This window comes from Alosa alosa, chromosome 2, assembly GCF_017589495.1.
Source record: "Alosa alosa isolate M-15738 ecotype Scorff River chromosome 2, AALO_Geno_1.1, whole genome shotgun sequence".
In the NCBI taxonomy this organism is placed as follows: domain Eukaryota; kingdom Metazoa; phylum Chordata; class Actinopteri; order Clupeiformes; family Clupeidae; genus Alosa; species Alosa alosa.
In genome coordinates this window covers 22,908,268-22,914,279 of record NC_063190.1, presented here as the reverse complement: position 1 = coordinate 22,914,279, position 6,012 = coordinate 22,908,268, and positions in this window count along the sequence as shown.

Here is a 6,012-nt window from a genome sequence, read left to right as displayed (position 1 = left end):
AACCTAAAAATGGCCACTTTCCTCCACAAGAGTATGTTCTTAGTATGTTCTTTTATATATATATATATATATATATATATATATATATATATATAAGAATGTCTGTAGGTAGCACAACATCCATGTCTCTTATTATGACCGCAGCGAAGCCCCCCCCCCCCCTACACAGTTTTCTGTAAATATCTCGAGAACCGTAGGGTTTAGGAGGACCACCTTTTTTTTGTATGTTGATCTTAAGGGGCCATGTCAACCCATTCCATAACCACTCATTTCATGTGGTACTAGCATAGCATGGTCAAAACTGCACGAAATTGGAAGTGTAGGATCATTATGAAACCCTCTGAATGCACGCCAAGTTTTGTGGAATTCCGTTCATGGGGGGCCATACTTAAGCAATAAGCCCCGAGAGACCGTAGGTTACGCTGATTCTACAACAGCTAAGGGGCGTTGTTAGGCACGACGCGCTAGCGGGGATGCAGGATGTAAACTGATCCTGCTTCTCGTGATGTCTGAGACTTTGTGAGACTGAGGCCCCGTCCACACGGAGATGATTTTTGGGTTAAACGCACAGGTTTTGTATTGTCTTGGCCGATCGTCCAAACGAATCCTGTAAACGCACTGCCCGAAACCGCACTTTTTTGAAACCTGGTCCCAGGGTGGAAAAATCTGAAACCGTAGCCCTTTGCGAAGTTCGTTTTGATGGATAAACCAAGATACCTTGCGTATTGATGATGTCATCGCCACACCTCAGCTGCCCTGGACTTATAGTATTGCCTAACAATACTAGTTTTCATACATGACATTACCTACAATTACACTCAGTAGGATAAATATCACAACTGGTGCTGCGCAACGCCAATAGCTTATCATGACTTGGTGGACTGAACAGTGTTTTCCCTGTGTTTTCTTGATGCATTCTAGCTACTGTCAGTGACGCGAGAGAACTAGTCAGAAGTTATTAGGGAAGTGCGGTGTAAGTTTAAATTAATTTGTGCGTAGTGCCGGTGTCATTCATTTATTTTACATGTCTTACAACATAAATAAATGCATCACTGTCTAGTGAAGTCAGATATGAGCATACAAAGACGCTTAGAACTCATGTTAAGCCGATGGTAGCGCACTAATGCGAATGCGTGATTAGATGCAGGCAAAAGTATCGACTGTTACTAACAAAGGTATTATAGCAATATTATAAATGAGGCGACGGAATAGCCTAGAACTTGGGTAGGCCTAGCATTTAGTAGCCTATGCACTTGCGGTGATAGCCAAAACTAATGTGAATCGCGGACTATCCTACAAACAAAGAAAGTAAAGGAGAGTATTTGTACCTGCGTTAGCCAAATAAAGGACAGGACTGCACCCTTCACAACTGTACAAATGAAGTTTATTAGTTTTACAATTGACTACAGTTGACAGTTCACTATCAGCCCACACAAACAATTCTGGTTTCCATGTACTAGCCATTTTCATCGTAGCCTATTCTGTCTGTTTGTATAGCCTACAGCTCGCAAGCTTTGATCAATTTCTGTAAAGAAACAGTGCCATCTATAGGCCTGGGATATGAAGTAACGTGTTGAGTCGTATTGAGATGGATCCGTTTGGACGGAAATATTCTTGATACTGTTCCAGGGAAGAGAGAGGGAAAAAAGATCGGTTTGGTACGTGTGGACTAGCCCTGAAGGTCGGCGAGTAGGATACACCGAACTTGCAAGTGGGATATTCTTACAGGCTTTAGGGGCGGGCGAGAGAGGCTTCATTCGCCCTGTAATGAGTCATTTAACCATATACCGACTTACGAAGATGATTAATTAACACGAAAACGTTGCCTGGTGTTCCTTTAACTTTTGTATCAAGTTGTGGTAGCGCAGTAATATAGAACGGAATGCGGTCAAGGTGTATGTTTGTGCTGGATTTTACAACAGCATCGAATGTGATTCAGCCAATCACAATCAAGGACCGGAACTATCATTTTTAGAAAATAAATTAATTTATGTTACTGTACACCAACTGGCCTGTAGCTGTAGTTTTCTGTGAATATCTCAAGAACCGTAGGGCCTAGGTACCCTGGAAATCCAGAGTTCTCTGCGAGACACTCTGGCAATGAGCAATGATGCACGTTACTTTTACCCCACATCCTGGGAACCAGCTAAACTGATGAAGACAGCGCTGCAACGTTGGAGGACAGTACACATTGGTCGTATTGTTATCCGATTGCGTCGAAGTCCGAAATCATTCAGAGTAAACATGGTCTAGTGTTCCATCCAATTGCGTGCAGTGAGATTTTTAAATGCATGCTTGTTGCCGCCCCTCGAGTTGGGCCATTACATTGTTCGTGGCCAGACCCTTAAATCTTTCTAGATTATCAGGGTCTAGATTTTCCAGGCTAGGGCCTAGGAGGACCACCTTTTTTTTGTATGATGGTCTTAAGGGGCCATGTCTACCCATCCCATAACCACTCATGTATAGCACCACCTAGTTAAAAATGAAAAAGCAAAAAATTAGGTGTTGTAATCATGGCTGACATGGTCAAAACTGCACGAAATTGAAAGTGTAGGATCATTATGACACCCTCTGAATGCATGCCATTTCGTTCATGGGGGGGCCATACAATAAATTAATTAATGTGTACATTTAGTGACTGTACACCAACAGAGTTTTCTGTGAATATCTTGAGAACCGTAGGGCCCAATGTTGGCCCAAAGGATGACCAATGTTTTACATATGTTTGCCTCTAGGGGTCATGTTAACCCATTCCATATGCACACATGTGCATAAACAGATACACACGCACACACACACTGTACATTCACAGTAATCATACGTATGACACATACACACACAGTAGACATATGTACGCATGCATGCACATGCACACACACAGGCACACACACAAGCACATGCACGGGGACACACACACACACACACACACACACACACACATAAACATAAACACGTACACGCACACATGCACACAAATTCAAGTTTTTCTCAGAATTATGAACAGGCAAGATGGAGGTGGGGTTGTATGAAATGTATTTTACATGTGAAATCTATGAACTAATGTTTTGGTACCTAGCAGATACCAGTGAGAATTGAGTGTGCATAATGCAATTCAGTGAGACAGTTAGAATCATATATGCCTTTCACCTTTTGTTTTTATCCAGCAGCCAGACCAGCAGATACCCTGACTTTGCTGAATTACTGAAGCTAAGCAGGCTTAGTTAGTACTTGGATAAGAAACCTCCTTGAAAGAGTAGGTTCCTGCTGGAAGTGGTGTTGGTGACTGGCCAGTAGGTGTCACTCTTCCCTGTAGCAAAGGCTATTGCAGTGACAGGGACACTGTATTGCAGGAAATGTTTTCCTTTGCGTGAACGTTAAATTGAGGTCCTGACTCACAATGGTTGTTAAAGATCCCATGGCACTTATTGGAAAGAGCAGGGGCGCCGCTAGGGTTGTATTCCATAGTAGTAGGCCTACGCACCATGGCCCAGGACGCTAACCCCCCCCCCCCCAAAAAAAAATAACGGGTGCATGGCTACTTCACATAGAGGTGTTTCGAACTTTTTAAAATTTCTGGGATGAGGGAGATTTCACCCCCGGGATTTTTTTTTTTAATTCTGGCTGCTAAACACACCATTTTAACGCAATTTGGGTAGGACAGAAATACCTTTACAGAGCAAGCAGCTCTGGCCATATTGGATCTAGCTCACGTGACGTGACGCCTTTTACTGTTAAATACCTGAATAACGTTGCATTTTTAAGTGTCAGGACTGCTCATAATGTCGTGACAAAGTTTACACCAATCATCATCTTCTAAAGTATCCTTATGTTGAGATGTCCATTCTCTTTGCCCTAAATATAGGCTATCATTTGTGTGAAGCATGTTTCAATTAAAACTGTACACAAACTATTTTTATTGTTGTAATATTGAATGATTTTCATGAATAAAGCGTTTTTATTATAAAAATTATACGCACAGTGCGTACAGGATTACTGGGAAAGAGTAGGTGGTTCCCTGATTTACTGGCTAAATTCCCAACCATGGTTCATTCAATTTGGCCTTGTAATCATCCTCCCAGTGTGTAATTGGTTCATTCAGTCCTTCACTCTCCACCTGAAACTGTGGTGTGAACATTCTGGCACATAATGGCTGTTGTGCATCACTCAGATGGGTGCTACACATTGGTGGTGCTTAATGAGATTCTGCCTGTGAAGCACTTTGAGTGTCAAGAAAAGTGCTATAACTGTAAGATGTTGTTGTTACATAAACCCTTAATATTGTTGTTGTTGTTGTTGTTACATAAACCCTATTTGTCTATATTATTTATGCTGGTCTCTAGACCTTACTCTTGCACTGTTGGACTACTTTTTGCATCTTCACCATGACACTCACTCACTCTCTTGAGCACCTTGCCAGGCACACATAACTAAGGACTATGGCTGGACTACTGTTTGCACATTGGACTTTCTTAATTTAACTTATATAGTGTATTTAGTTTTTGGCTGGACTACTGTTTGCACCTTCACCATGACACTCACTCCCTTTAGCACATCACCAGTCCTGGCCCTGTCACTACAAGCGTCTTATGCTTGATCACCCTCAAGCACATTGGACTTTCTTAATTTAACTTATATAGTGTATTTAGTTTTTAGTTTTGTTAGTTTTCTTATCTGTCTTATCTTCTACTGTCTTTATTGTACAGTGGAGTTTAGTTATATGTTTACACTTACACTTATGTTTACCACTTCTGCTGTAAGTGCATTTTGTGTGTTATGTCTGTATGCTACCGAGACCCTTGAATTTCCCCTTGAGGATCAATAAAGTATCTATCTAATATGTTGTTGTTACATTAACCCTATATAATAACAACATATTACAGTTATAGCACTTTTCTTGACACTTGACACATTTGATGTTTGTTAACATTGTTAAATTATGGTGATTCACTAGTCCCCTACAGTATTTTGAAGGAAGGAACCAGTTCATATTTTGTACCGCTCTGCGGTACATCTAGTTGTTTGCATGTTGCAGATTGTTCTTCTAGGATCTAGAGTCATGGTCACTTCATTCAACCCTTAAACTTCCTGTATTCTGCTTAATGAAAAATGACTTCATAAATTTAGAGGGATCCTTGTAGAAGGCAACCATACTGTAGCTTGCTCTTTCTTCACCCTTTTTTGTCTGAGGACTGCTGCCCTGCTTAGCGTAGTAGTCTCCTCTTCAGCACTGCTTGCATTACTGCTTCCTAGACCTTCATTCCATTCATTAGACTGTCTCCATGTTCTTTCCTTGCCATTTTCCACTGCTTCTTCAGCTACTTCCTCCCCCGAACCAATCTTCCTATTTCAACTTGATGTCTTCACTTGGATTGAATTTGATGATACAATTATAATGTAATAAAATATACAATAACGTATACAATCTAATTAGTATACAATTGTACAGCTTGCAAACCATTAATGTGAGGATAAACAGAAACCTCTGAAAATTAGATTATAGACAACGTTAAACTCACAATGCTGATGGTTAGCTGAAACTCCATGATAGTTAAAAATGTTAAAACAAATATCCATGATGCTCTCCAGTATCCAGCAGCCTACAACATGAAAGATTCATGATAATAATCGGACTGTGGCCTCATCAAAGAGACAGATTATAATAATTACACCTTACAGGCTTAGATTGTGTTTTTGTCTTTTGAGAAGCGAACCTAGCATCAAATGCATGTTGTTTGCCAGCCTATGTGACCTCAATTTGAAAAATGAGAGAACAATAATTTGCCATGCCCCCAGAGAGAAATTGATGCATGAACCACAGTTAGAGCCAATAATTATGTCATGTGTTTTGAAAAAATAAATGTCATGGTTTCATCTTGTGCAGAGAAAAAGATTCTGTCACCCAAAAACACGTGACATTTCTTTCTGCTACTCAACACCACAATAACTGCAGACCACCTCAAATTACATATTATTATCACTGTGAGGGACCGAGGCGACCACCCGACGTTTAGG